This window comes from Sander lucioperca, chromosome 5 (assembly GCF_008315115.2).
Source record: "Sander lucioperca isolate FBNREF2018 chromosome 5, SLUC_FBN_1.2, whole genome shotgun sequence".
NCBI classification, from domain to species: domain Eukaryota; kingdom Metazoa; phylum Chordata; class Actinopteri; order Perciformes; family Percidae; genus Sander; species Sander lucioperca.
In genome coordinates this window covers 13,505,418-13,520,102 of record NC_050177.1, presented here as the reverse complement: position 1 = coordinate 13,520,102, position 14,685 = coordinate 13,505,418, and the positions used below count along the sequence as shown (strand labels likewise).

The window sequence follows — 14,685 nt, the reverse complement described above, 5'->3', positions numbered from 1 at the left end:
GATTTCTTTGAAATATGTTTATCTGATTATTTCATGTCTCATGTTTGTTACATCCAATATCATTGTAACATAATAGATAGGACAGAAAACACGAAACAGAAAACACGGAATAGCATGATAGGTCTTCTTTAAAAAACAAAAATGATTCGCAGCGTAATTGAGCTTTGCCTATTTCTGGATTTCCCCAACTTCCATAAAGCATAGAAAAAGATCTCTGAAGTGGCATCTCCTGATGCCACTTTCAATATTGTGTCATCATTTGAAAAACAAAACCATTAGTCACACAAGTTTCTCTAGAAGTGTGAAAAGGTCACAAACTTTAACATTTAAAAATAAGTTTGAGTCACATTTGACTTTCATGTTGAATATGAATTACAGTAACACAAAATGTACATTAATATTTGCAGGCAATAAGAACTTCGCTCATGCGTGTTGTACAGTATCAATTTGTGTAAATGGCTTCCTGCTCAATGCATAGGAGCACAACTTGATATCTGCTGCTAGTTAGCTCTGTTAGCATGTTCTTTGCAGGTTTAGTAGGCTGATTATAATTAGCAGAATAGCTACTATTGACCATTACTTGACCTATTGAATGTGTCCAAAGTTTTGAGTTTGAGTCTTGGATGAACGTGGCTATGAAGCTACTACAAAACGCAGTATATTTTGATAGGTAATGTGCTTTTTCGGGCCATTTTTACTAGGTTGAGGATGAGAGGGCCATAGGTCAGAGGTTTATGAGAAACCGCAGAGAGGACGTTTTGTGTATCATACACAATGTGGAGCATTTCATCAGGGTAAAAATATGTAGGTTATCAACAAAAGCAAACACTGATACATCTAAAAACAAGTCTCATTCCTTTAAAGGGAGTGTCTTTTGGAGCCCACTGTTCTATTTAGTTTGTCAGAGACAGAAGAAAGCATGGAGAGAACGAAAAGGACACACCAGGCCACTTTGAATGGCCATCTTCATGACCTTTACATGTTGTGTCTCACACCATGTTTTACAGTCTTGCTCCTCTTCTTCTACACTTCTTTGTCTGCCTGTCTATCCCACCCCTGCTACATTTCACTGCTTGGACTCCCACCGAATGGAAAACAGCTGGTTCGGGGACTGCCCAGAGCACATTATGCCCAATTCTTCAATGAATTCCCATCTACCTCTCCCCTCTCCTCCGCTGTCCAGTGTGCTCCCTTGTTCCCTGTCCTCATTTAAGGTGGGGCCGCGCAGCTGAAACAAAAGAAAAACAGCCTGTATGAGAACATGTTTCTCACCCACATATGGTACTCACTCCCTCTTCCACTTTCTGTGAATTTGTTTCCCAGCCTTACTCCCTGGTGATACTCTGGTGTTATGGCTAGTTCTGCTTTTGACAAGTTGAAAAACGTGGAGATATAATGCAGCTGAGCTGTATGGCCAAGTATGCACATAGTTAGGCAATGTATCAGAGTTATGACTTTGCCCTCATACCCAAGCTAGTTCACCTGCTGGGGTAGATGTGAAGACAAAAGCAACCATAAAACCTGTGCTTGGATTTCTTTAGAACAAAAAAAATCGTATAAGGCCCATTTAAACAGCCTTGTAGAATAAAGTGTTTTTACAGGTTTTTTCAAGAGATATGTTAAGGTGCAATACATGTAGCAGCATGTGCTTCCAAAACAATAACAAAACTAAATTTCTTCCTTTTGTACATGCACAGTATGTAAACTATGTTTAGATCTTTGAAAACAGTTTTCAATATCGCTAGCCTCCACCAACAACATATTCAAGTGAGACAACATCATTTTTGAAATAAGCAATAACAAATGTGCAAACAGATTTTACAAACTAACAGTTGAGAGCTGCACAGTTGCCTTCTGTGGCTGGAAAGGAGAGTTATGGTAGCTGGAAAACCAAAAACAATAAGCTGATAGATTCTGAAACTATATGTAGCGCTGTGTGTGGGTGGAAATGCAGAGTTAATTGATGTCGTTTAAAGTAATGAGCAATGCACCGTTGTTCTATTCGTTATACTCTTCTGAGTTTACTTGGCCTTACTTGGTCTGGTATGACTAGTAGCTTATGGCGGCTAATGTTAGCTGATGTTAGTAAAGGCCCAGACACACAGACCAGACGGCCGACCCTCGGCAGAAAAGGCAGTTGGACTGATCAGTCTACCCGAGTTGGTCAAAAAAGTGCCTCGGAACACACCAAAGCGACGAGACGTAATACGTCTCCATAACAGCAGACGGCACTAATCTGTCTAGAGCTCAACAGTCCCGCCCACAGCAGGTTCCGGAAGTAAAAATACAATGCAATTTCTCCATTGACAAATTGGAGTATAAGCCATAAAATCGTAAACGTCGATGATAGACTTAAAACCAGCATGCTGACATGACTAAGCGACTGTATATGCTCATATAGATGCCAAAAATCATGGGGCACTACCCTTGTTTTGAGATAAATGTCTTTTATTCGCGATGTCTTGGATAAGTACTTCATTACCCACAATCCTGAACAATGCCACAATCCCACAGTGATGCCTCTGATTGGTGGAACTCATGCTGGTGAGGAGGGGGGGTGTCAGTACCCGATCTGTGCTGCCTGCACGATCCGTCACGAGGATTTACGACACTGCACGAATCACGATCTGTTCCACACTTCTGCCGAGAAGCTAACGTTAGTTTAGCTAACAGCTAATTCGGCTAACCGCTAGCTGACAGCTTGATTCAGTCTAAAATCACGTTAACTCAAACTTAACACTGGGTAGAGCAGGCTACAGCTGACGTAACAGCCGTTATATATTTAACGGTTATTTTCAGTTTTTTTTTTTAGGGTCTTTTAAAGTTATTTCATGCTGTCTCAGCTAGCGTTAGCCAAATTAGCTGTTAGCTAAACTAACGTAGCTTCCTTTATTCAGTGGTGCGCTGTGGTTTATGGGATGAGTAGTTCCTTCGCTCGATAATGAAAATATGTACACTGTCTTGTACCTTTGACGTTTTTGGGATTTTCTGTTCGTTTTTTTACTCTAAATGATATGTTGTATGCTTATGAGTCACGTACCGTCTGGTTAGCCTAAGGCATGGTCTAAAACTCTTTATATACAGATTTTTCCAGACGTCAATGGGAGAAATTAATGGGAAATTTACTTCCGGAACCCAAGGTCTGTCGGAGGAGTGTCGCCCAAAAATGAAAACCGGCAGCTGATTGGACGAACACGTCACGTGGGTCTGGTTTCTCCAGAAATTCAAAGACGGACTGTCATGGCGGCTTGTTCAGAATGCGATCTCATATTGTACTAAAATAGTTCACCAAAACGTGTTTCTGAAAACATTTTAAGCGAGAAATAGGCCATGCAGTTGCTGAATCCGTCTTCATTTCAGATCGACAAAGGTCAGTCTAAAAGATTTTCGTCAGATTTTGAGAGACTCTAGTCACGCTCATTCCGCTCCCCGTTTCCAGGTTAGCACTCTACCAATCAGATGGGTCATTTGAGTCCAACTGCCGGCAGTGCCCGCCCCACCAATTATACATGTCAAATCGGCTAAAATGAAGGCCAACTGCCCCTCGGATGGATGACGGCACAGAACACACTGAACAGACTCGAGTCACTGACCTCGCCAGAATGTCCGAAGGCCGATTATCGGCTCGGTGTGTAGTGGGCTTAAGATGCTGCTGTCTAATTGACAGTTTCCTGGTGTTCCTGGAACACAACATTTAAGCATCGTCACAGACAATTAAGTCTTTAAAGCAAGTGAGGGAAGAGAATCTTGGGAAAATCTAAGGGATATTTAATGCGTCATCCTCTGGTCACTTTCACTTGTTGCCGCTGTTCAAAATGTTTAACCCTTGTGTTAAGTCCAATTTGACCCGTTTTCTAAGTTTTTTATGTCAAGAATATCGGTTTCTTTGAACCAAATTGCCCAAAAATAACATGGATGCATGGATGTACTTTTTCACAAGTAAAATTAATGACTACTTCCATTGAATTGTGGGTGTTTTATTCAATTTTATAGCATTTAACACATGGTTTCAAAACAGTATCCTGACTTAACTTTGACATAACCCAGTATGTGATCCACTCCTCTGATCTTAACTATTAGACAAAATAATTCATATTTTTTGCTTTTGTTTTGAACTCAAAGTTAGGTATAATGTCATATAAATTAGGTTTGAATAATAGCGTTGAATAATGCAACAAACATGTCGGAAAAAGTCGACGGGAAGACAACACAAGGGTTAAGGTAAAGTAGAAACTTCAACTTTATCATGCCTGCTTAAAAGGTCACATGAATATAATATGTGAGGGCTTCTCATTAGAGGAACTGCTGGTCTATCTTTACTGGCAGACAAAACTTTAAAAGAATGATTAAATCGTATATGTAAAGGGCTTGTACAGTTTTTAATTTGACAATAAACACTTAAGTAAAGTGGAGTTAACTGTAAAGCTTAATGGTGACTTAATGTGTTGTGAGGGATTAGGAGGATTAAAATGGTGCTTGGTGGTTTGGCTATGTCACAAAGATGAAATAATATTTCAAGAGAGCTGAGGACGGTGTGAGAAGCAGAGCTGGGTCAAGAGAAGTACAAGGAGGAAGTATTGCTTCAGCTGCTGAAGGGGCCTGGGTGACAAATTGGGTGTATATTGTGGGCAATGTGTGTGTGTGTTTGTGTGTCTATGCCAGTGCAATTTCCTGCCAGCAGATTGACTAACATGTGGGCACCTGCTCTGACAAATCCACCCATCCTGTTTCTCTCAGCTCACACAATGCAGTCTTTCTGCCGCTGCACATACTTTATAAGAAACATGCAAATAAAATATTAAAGAAACATACATACAAGTGTAAAAACAGCATAGCCTTTTGCACACCAGGATGGCAAAACACCTATAAACTGACCTTGAGTATGAGCTAAACTTTCCAGAAACGTGGTGTTAAAATACTAGCCCACATGATAATAGAAACTGGAAAAGAGGTTCATGAATATGTCATTCACAGTTGCTGGAAGCAACAGGGAGAAGCACACAGTAAACCAAACAGGGGCTTTACATCATAAAGTTTGCACATCCATCCAGCGGCCAGACAAGCCTGGACAAACTTGCATGGCCTTGGGGGAGAGAGGCTGACGGCCAGCCTGGCTGGGTGACACACGCACACACGCACGCACGCACGCACGCACGCACGCACACACCCCAAACATTAGAAGTAATGAGATCTCTATCTATTAGGGAAAAGGTAGAGATACTGCTTGCCTGGAGCGGAAAAAGTTGAACAGACTAATGAGTTGGCATGCAAACAATTGCAGTTCAGAAGGTGAGAGTGTGTTTTTGTGTAAGAGACACATACAGTATAGGCCCTGTGTGTTGTGAGGCCTATAGAAGTAGTGTGACCTTTCATTTATTGAGCGTGACTTCATGTGAAAGCGCTGGCAGTGAGATGTGTTCTGTGTATGACACAAAGTGTGAAGGTGAGACTGCCAGATCTGCTGCTGGAATTTTGACGCTATTGTATTTGGTGACGCACTCTCAGAACAAAGACTGAGCCTGGGCACAAATACGTGTGTGTGTGTGTGTGTGTGTGTGTGTGTATTTCCTTGTGTCACAGAAAAGAGAAAGTCAGTGAGCTGTTAAAAACAGAGTGTCCATAACCTTAGCATGGAGTTACAAAACCTAAAAGCAGTCCATTAGTATTCTGTTCAGTTTGACAAGGGTAATAAATTACCAAGTGCCTCATCACTTTCACTTTCACTGTATGTGTGTGTGTGTGTGTGTGTGTGTGTGTGTGTGTGTGCGCGCGCATGTGCGTGCGAGGTGGATGGGTTTAAATAGCACCCTAAAGGTGAGAAAGCAAGGGTGTTGTTTTCTGTATGTTTGTTAATCTCTCTTTCTCTGTTCACGAGCGGACGCTTGTGTAAATCTGTTCATTTATGTGTAAACAATAAATCTTTATACTCAAAACAAGCAACATATAGGAGGAAGCTGTAGCTCAGGTGGTAGAGTGTTGAAAATATCCTTGAGCAAGGCACCAAACTGAAAACTGCTCCCCATGTGGGTAAAAAAAAAAGTAATTTCCATGTGTGCCAACTGCATTACATACAGTTAAATGTATAAAAAGTACAGGGAGAGTATGTTGTAAATGCACATGTGGCACAGAGAGGTTACTGGTCTGTTTGGGAAGCTCAGAAGACAACATGTGTGTGTCATCCAGCTTGAGATTAGAGCCCCATTAGCTTCAGTGGCTGGTCTGCTGTTTAGACTGAGTGTAAACACAGAGAGCAAGGGATGGTCCAACGTCTTCTGTCTCCATCTTCAACCTCCTGATAACACATGGCAGACACACAACATGTCTGGACAATCACACGCTTCACTATGCCACATTTGTGTGTGTGTGTGTGTGTGTGTGTGCTTGTTTTACTATATTCGTGGGGTCCAAAAACCGGGGAATACAGTATACTTGTGGGGTCTGCACAGCCTTGTGGGGCCTAAAATGCTGGACCCCACAAGGTTAAAGGGCTGTTTGAGAGTTAAGACTTGGTTTTAGGATTAGGGTTAGAATTAGGTTATGGTTAGGGTGAGGGTAAGGGTTAAGGTTAGGCATTTAGTTGTGATGGTTAAGGTTAGGGTAAGGGGCTAGGGAATGCATTATGTCAATGACGGGTCCCCACAAAGATAGTGAAACACACGTATGTGTGTGTGTGTGTGTGTGCGTGTGTGTGTGTGTGTGTCGCTGAGCTCTGGTGTCTCCTGTGAGAACGCTCTGTGGATTGCTCTCATGCCCTCCACCCTCCACTGGCATCACCCTTACTTCCTGTACCAGCTGCAGCTTGTCTCTCCTCTTTATGTCTTTCTTTCTCTCTATTGCTCTCTTCAGGCAAATCGGAGCCTTCTTTCATTCCCACGATCACATTACAAAGCAGAGTCTTGAGCACAATTGCTATCAGCTATTGATATTGTTAGTGGTGTTGAGTGGAGAAATTTGGGTCAGAAAAATAAAACAACTGCATTATGTGTAAGACAAAGTGTATATTGTATGTATGTGTATTGTGAAATATTGAAAGCATGTTGTTGTCCAGTGAAGCTTGGTGGCATATTAACAAAAGCAAATTAGGATGGGTGACAAATGAAAGAATAAAAACAATATTAAGTGTCTACAGTAAGTAAGGTTTGGGTCACCATGAGCGTGCTGAACAACTTCATTGCTTGCATAGATTTAGAGATTTATTTTACAAGTCTCTGGAGCTCTACAGTAGCGATTATGCACACAATTCTCTTATTTGATGTTTTAAAGATTATTTCTTGGCCAAAAAAATTCCCACTTTTATACTTTGGCTAAACACATGAGGAATAATGTGTTATTTAGCGTTAGCTTTAGAGGCGCTGGTATGCAGATGTTGTCACCTTCAAACAGAGCCAGGGGAAACGGTGTCTCCCTGTTTCTAGTCTTTATGCGAAGGTAAAGTAACTATCCAGCTATATATTTTAAGGATGCGTGAGTAGTATCGGTATCCCTGCAAGAAAGTGAACAATGCTGACCTATTCCTGAAAATCTTTCGCCTGTGGCTTGTACATGAGATAGCAGAAACAAAGACAAATCTGAGTTGCTGTGAACCACATCAGTCTTTGTCCACTTGCGTATGTCACAGTCAGCCTTGTACATGGACACCACAGCGAGCGAGTGCACATCTTCAGCCAGTTCTGCCCCAGTTTACTGGCAGCGGCCCCACTGTCTGTGCTAAAAGTCACGTCGCGAGGAGAGAGAGAGAAGTCCAGAGAAGCGGGGTAGGAAGGAGGAGGGGGTGTAGGGGGCACAAGGAGCAGGACACAGGAAGTGGAGAAAGATGAAGAGCCGGGAGACAATGTGATGCACAGGGGTGCCGAACCGGAGGGGAGGAGGGTGGGGGGGGGGAAGGAAAAGCAAGCAGAGGAGAGAGAGGAGGCAGAGGAGGAATGTTGGAAGAGGAGGAGAAGAGGGAGAGCACAGGGTGTGTGCATCTGGCACTAGGAGGCAGGGAAAGATAGCGTGGGCCAGGCTGGCCGGACGTGTGTGTTTGTGTTTGATTGAAGAGGGATGTGAGACAGAGACCCCTCACTGGCTCAGTTTTACTGGAATGCTGCCACGGAAAGATGCACACTGACACACATGCTTTAGAAACACATACACACATGCACGCATGTGTTCAGTGCAGAGAAAGAGGAAACGAGAGGGAATGACAGATGGGAGAGGAGACTTACAGAGGAGGGCATCCTTTTAAAAAAAAACCTTAACAAGTACTGGCCTGCGTGGGGTCAGTTATTATAAACTCATAATAAATAATAACACAATTTAGTTAATGGCGTCTTTCACGGCACTCAAGGTTACCTTACATCACATAAGATCAGTCTAAAAAACATACAATAAGCAACAGAGCATAGCTTAGCAATGAGGTAGAATCAGTATAAAATTAGATGCAGTTTGAATTTTGTATATTTTGTATTGTCAAGTCTGCGGATGTGAGGGGGAAGTGAGTTCCAAAGTTTTGGGTGAAGCATAAAAGAAGGCCCTGGCACCTCTGGTTGTGCTGAGGTTGATGGCTGGTAGTGCCACACCTGCTGATGAAGACCGCAGGAATGGGAGGGGGTGTTAGGGTAGCCTGGCTCTGCCCTCCTACGTACTTCCGCTCAATTTTTATTTTCCTTCAGTACGTCGTCTGGATTTGCAGTATATTCGCGGGTTTTCTCCGGCCAGTCTTTACCGGTCCAATCAGCGAACACAGGGAGTGGCTGAGAACGATGACGTTGAGGTCGTGTGAAAACGGTCCATTTGTGTGACGTCCTGTTGTGTTCTTTAACCCCCCAATTTAACACAAGTAGACTTTAAATTTCACAATTACGGATTTCCGTCAGATCGTTTATAATTTTGATTTTGACGTTTCCGACCGCACTTCAAGGCAGCTTTATTTCACAGGAGAGAGAGAAAGAAAAGAGACGAGCGAGACATAGCGAGTGCTTTGTTGTTGCAGGAAACATCCAGCTATTATATTTTTAATTTCTATTATTATAAAGCGCTTTGAGCTGCACTCTGTGTATGAAAGGTGCTATACAAATAAAGCTTATTATTATTATTATTATTATTATTATTATTACACAAACTCCTGGGCAGTTCAGTGCTTGTGTTTCGTTTTATTACCCTCATCGTAGGGCTGGAATATTTATCAAAAATGCATTGACATCGAAATTCTGATGCTGTTATCGATGTATTTTTCCCACAACGATAATTTTGATAATTTATTCCTGTTGATAGGCCTACTTTCTCCTTAAAAACAAACATTCTACCGCGTGTGTAGTCACATGACTTTGCCCGGACCAGTCAGCTGCATGGTAAGCATAATGGAGGATAACTCAAAAACCGAGTCTGAGTCAACTGAGCAACTTGGGCCCAAAAAAAAATCGTTATCGAGGTAGAATGTGCAATTAATCATGATTTTGATTTAAGGTCATATCGTGCAGCCCTACCTCATAGTGTTTTAAAACTTTCCTGCGGCAGCGATAAAGGCAGTGATGTTTCCTGTCCAAACGTGTCGGTCTCAGTTTTTGCCACAGGCCTAAACACACTACCCCCATTCAAGATGAATGGAAATACCTGCGTTTTTGCTAGGATTGGGCATCGAGAACCGATTCCTACTTGGAATTGTTTAAAAAAGCGCTCCAGTGTGCCTTTATTTTACATTGAAAAAGCCCTGTAAAACTGCAAAGCACCAGTGAATCAAAATAAAACGTTCCTCTTATTTGTGAAAATAGGCATGATGTGATGCGTTTTCAACCCCTCAAATAATTGGAATCAAGAATCGATAAGAACCGGAATCGAAAGGAAGAATCGGTTTTGGAATCAGAATTGTTAAAATCCACAACGATGCCCAAATGCGGTCTGAAGGTCTGTGAGATGAGCAGGGTTAAGATTATGAATAACTTTAAATATTCCTAAAAAGTGAATGCATTGTGACACAGGGAGCCAAAGTAATTGAATCAGCAGGGGTGTGACATGTTCAGTGGAATTTGACCGTGTAATAATCTGTGCTGCAGAGTTCTGGATGAGTTGAAGTTTGTTGGGGATGCCTGCCAGGATCACAGTGCAGTAGTCAATGCGTGATGTGACCAAAACATTGACTAAGACTTCCGTGTGTTAAAGCAAGTCTGGAGATGTTTCGCAGATGGAAAAAGGCCATCCCAGAGACGTTTATGCTGTGCGAAGATAAGATACGAAAGATACAAACTATTTCAGGCGAGATTTTGGAACACTGTATATGAAATGATGCACATCTAAAATACTTAAATTTGATGGGATGGTGCAGCCACAAACATGTAGTATTGGGTTTGAATACTTCACTCAGTTTAAACATCACATAAAGAGCTGGAACAAGCCAAAATAGAATATTATATATATATATAACACGATGTATTGTGTTATTTGATGAGAAGTGCTGGTAAGTAGATTTTGTTGCCTTTGGACAGAGCCAGGCTAGCTGTGTCTCCTGTTTACAGTCTTTGTGCTAAGCTAAGCTAAGCTAACTGGCTACTGGCTGTATTTTTTTTATCATAGAGACATGACAGTGGTACCAATTATCTCATCTAACTTTCTGCACAAAAGCAAATTAGCATATTTCCCCAAAATGTCAAACTATTCATTTGATGGGGAAACCCAAGGGGAAAACTGTATGCTCAGTTGTTGCAATATCAGCCGAGGGGAGAGGACAGGAGAAAAGAGGAAAGAGAGGATGAACTAATGAGCTGCCAACGAGGCTTCCTCACAAACCCTGATGATAACAACAACCATCTGTTTTTACCAAGACACTCCAGGAAAATGACATGATTCAAGGTTGCAGCCACACACCAAAACAGGATGAACCTTAGATCACCCCATCAACTCCTGTTTGTGTGCTACTGTAGACAACCATGCCCTTACAGAGAGTGGCAGCAGGATGAAGACGCACAGATAGGCACACCAAGCTGACGCAGTCTCTTTGGATATTCAGAATGCTGCTTACATAACCTGATGAGTTAACTGGGTCAATCAGAGTAATGTAAACGTGTCTGCTAACAGGCAAAGATATCCTGTCCGAAAATGTCATACACATTTTTTGCCCCCCATAACGTCAGGCAGGGTCCACCGTCTGAGAATTCTTACGCCCCCAAGAGTCACATCCTGTCCACCGAGGCAGAGTGTCCCTATCGCAACGAATAACGACGAGCACAGGAGCCGCTAAACATTCTGCTCTTCCTTATGGGACTCCAGAGGCCAGATGGACGCCCCAAGCGCACACACACACACACACACACACACACACACACACACACACACACACACACACACACACACACACACACAAATAGGGAGAGGTAGCACATCCAATAATGACAATAATGAAGGAGTGTGTGTGTGTGTGTATTGGGTGGGGGGAGGATGGGGGAGGGACATAGGGGGTCCATTGTTTCAGACTGGAAGGCAGAAGTGTTGGGAGGGGGCGAGGGCAAGTCAAGGGGAAGCTAAATTTAGAGCACCTCCGCTCAAGTATTCCAAATATTCTTACGTGTATTTAGATGATCACGTATACACTTTGTTACTTCATCCACCTCCAAGAATGACATCATTGTGCAGCCATGATTGGATTGTTATTGATTGAAATAACTTTCATAACTGACATACTTTCCCCTTAGACTGACAGAGCCACTGTACATTTTACATCCGCAATAACTAAAAAAAGGCACTGAAATGCTTACTTTTGATAATGTTACAGAGACAATCCGAATTGTTTGCTAGTGAATTGAAATCTCTGCCGACGGTGTAAAGTGATGGTCATCGCCCAGAGAAGAACCTCAGATGAGAAGAGGACACGGTGCACATGGGGTTAAATCTTCATGTGCATGTTTTGGGTCATTTCCTGCTGGCTGTACAGCCCTGACCTGCTGCTGAGGACCTGGCTACACACACACACACACACACACACACACACACACACACACACACACACACACACTCTCTGACCTACACTTCCTGTCAGACAGAGACACCCCCTTGGAGAGCTAGCCTGATCTGTCTCCACTACGTCCCCCTGCAGAATCCTCTCATCCACTTCTTTCCACCTCATTGTTCTTTTAACACTTGAACGTGATCACTAGGGACCACGGCTGAAAGGACGGCAGCCTCCTAACAGGTGCCTCTTTACATAAACACATTCTTAGTCATAAAGACAGCCACACCAGTAAGTGCATCAGTGCAGGATTCACTGACAGAAGTGTGTGTTACTTTTAAAAAAAACAACCCTGCTAAAACAATTTTTTTTAAGACTTTAATTATTCCACATTATCTATATTCATAACATCAATAAACTAGGTTGTTCAAGGCTGTTAAATTAAACACGGTGTTTGTCACTCATCAAGGCCCTCTCAGGGTGCCCTCTCCTCTCTCCCCCATGTAAAATAATATTAACAAGTAGGCTAATAGTAATGATGATGATAATAATAAATACATTAAAGTAGAATAGTTCAATTATTTATCAAAACATTACATGAATATGCATAAAAACATTAAAACAAGACACTTATATGACAACTTCTAAATGATATCTTATATCTTCCATCCCACAGAAGATTCTACCTTGTCTGCTGTCACACCAATGGTGATCTTATGCTACTTTGTGACACTACTTTGTGACACTACTTTGTGACACTACTTTGTCACTCCAAGATTTCTCAAAAAGGAATGAATTTCTTGAAAATCTAATTACATAGATTACATATGCGCTAGATGAGTCGATTCTCCTATTTTCTCTTTAGCTGATCTGTCCTCCCTCTCCTGCCACCATGTTCAGCAGGACGTGTGACGTGTTATATTTATTATAACATGTAACATAATGTGTTATTGGTATGTATGGGTGTGTTTGTCTATGTGTGCATCTGGTTAACCCATCAGAGCTCCAGCGTCGTGTCACTGACCTAGTGAGGGGCACATCACTGTGAGGCTACGTGTTTAACTTTCAGTACGTGCTTCCGGCCATTGCCTGAGTCTGATGTCACTCGGGGTGAGGTGTTGGTGTGAGATCAAGGACCGGAAGAGTTGGGGGGGGAGACGCTGGCAGCATGGTGAGAGCTCTGAGGAGACATCAGAACCTGAGTCAAGACTGATTGCATCCAAAGGCCATGCTGAAGGGAGACAGCGTATGCACAACGGCCGGGGTGCTCGACAAACAGATTTTTAACAAGGCTTTAATGACATGCTGCAAATGGCCCATGATTTAGAACACAACAGAGACTTTGGTGGATCACACGCACACCCTGTCTCTGTTGTCATACAATGGTCAGCTGTTAAAATCTACATTCTGTGTTGTAAATTAGCCTTGCGCCCCTCAGGATCATTTCTACCTATAACACATGCATCTCCTCATCTCATTGCAGTCAAAGCGACCACATGCTGCGGTCTGTGATTACAGCCGAGTGTTTACAGTCCTCACATATTAACACTTGTGTTAAAACAGCATGGGGTACCATCCTGTAGCAGTTTTTTTTTTTTTGTTGAAAAAGCACAAAATTGGTTTTAGGAGTTGACGCCACCAGTTTGATGGCGCCTTCCAAACGATCTGTCCATCTGAGGCAGAGCATGTAGAAAATAAATGAAATTCGATTTTTCATAAGGAGAGAGGCCATTTCAGCCTGCATCATGTATTGTTTTCATTGGACTGATCGTAGTGCTATAAATAGGAAAGGAGATAGAGAAAAGGTCCTAAGTGGATTTGAACGTGTTACTTGTCATGTTGAATCAAGAAAATCAAGAGAACACTGTTTAGTTAAACATGCATCCTAAATATTGTTTGAGAAGTGTGTTGCATTTTTTCTTAAAAGTATTGCTCTTCTTTTTTCGCATTTCTACTCCTTCATTTTGCTTTTGCTCCTTTCATCCAGTGCTACAACTGCCAATGCCCAATTTCCCAACACACACATGCATTGGGAATGAATGGCACTTCATCTTTACAATTGCACAAGTCTGCATCTGCATCATTTTGTGTGAGCGTGCTAAAATGTGCAAGTGTGAGGGTGGGTGTGTGTGTGTGTGTGTGTGTGTGTGTGTGTGTGTTCTGGGTGTGCACATACATGTGTGTAATGAAAACCAAATGGTGGGGTGTGTGAGAGCATGGTTTCTCTCCCCCATCTCTAATCAGGCAGCCCCCAGGAGTACGGTGTGAGCGTGGACTCAGGGCTTAGAGTGCTGAGCTGCTACATAAATCAGCTCTGCCCACAGAGAAGCCTGGATACATGTGAACTCCACTAACCTGCAGACTGAGCTACAAAACGCTGTGGACTGTTCTGTTTTTAAGGGGTTTGTTCAGATTTTGCTTTTCAGTGACGATTAAAGGCATGAAAAGAGGCGTGAGACTGCAGAAATAATGAGTGCAGCCATGTTTGATGACCGACCACACTAAGGCTTGTCTGGGTAGGTGGTCTTTAATGACCAGACCAGGTACTGTCTAAAGAGGAATAATTTATGCTATATGCTTGCTCTCTCACATTTGATTACCAGCTATGTTATTCCATTTTTCCCATTCTCTCTATCTCCTCTCTTCTCTCTGCAACTTCCCCATCTCCCTCCTTTTCTCCATACCTTCCTTCTCCACTCTCTCTGTTTCAATCCTCGTTCCCAGCAGGAGGTGGCCTCTCCCTGTCCTCCATCTCTCCTTCTTCT

General features: G+C 42.5%; 1 long non-coding RNA gene across 1 annotated transcript; it reads right to left on the bottom strand.

Annotated features, from left to right (window-relative positions):
- Window positions 1–768: 768 nt before the first annotated feature.
- On the bottom strand, window positions 769–13,100 carry LOC116041150. Its single transcript, XR_004102854.2, has 2 exons — window positions 12,945–13,100; window positions 769–1,228 (listed from the first exon to the last, which is right to left on the bottom strand). It is a non-coding gene; the product is annotated as an uncharacterized LOC116041150 (long non-coding RNA).
- Between the last annotated feature and the right edge of the window lie 1,585 nt (window positions 13,101–14,685).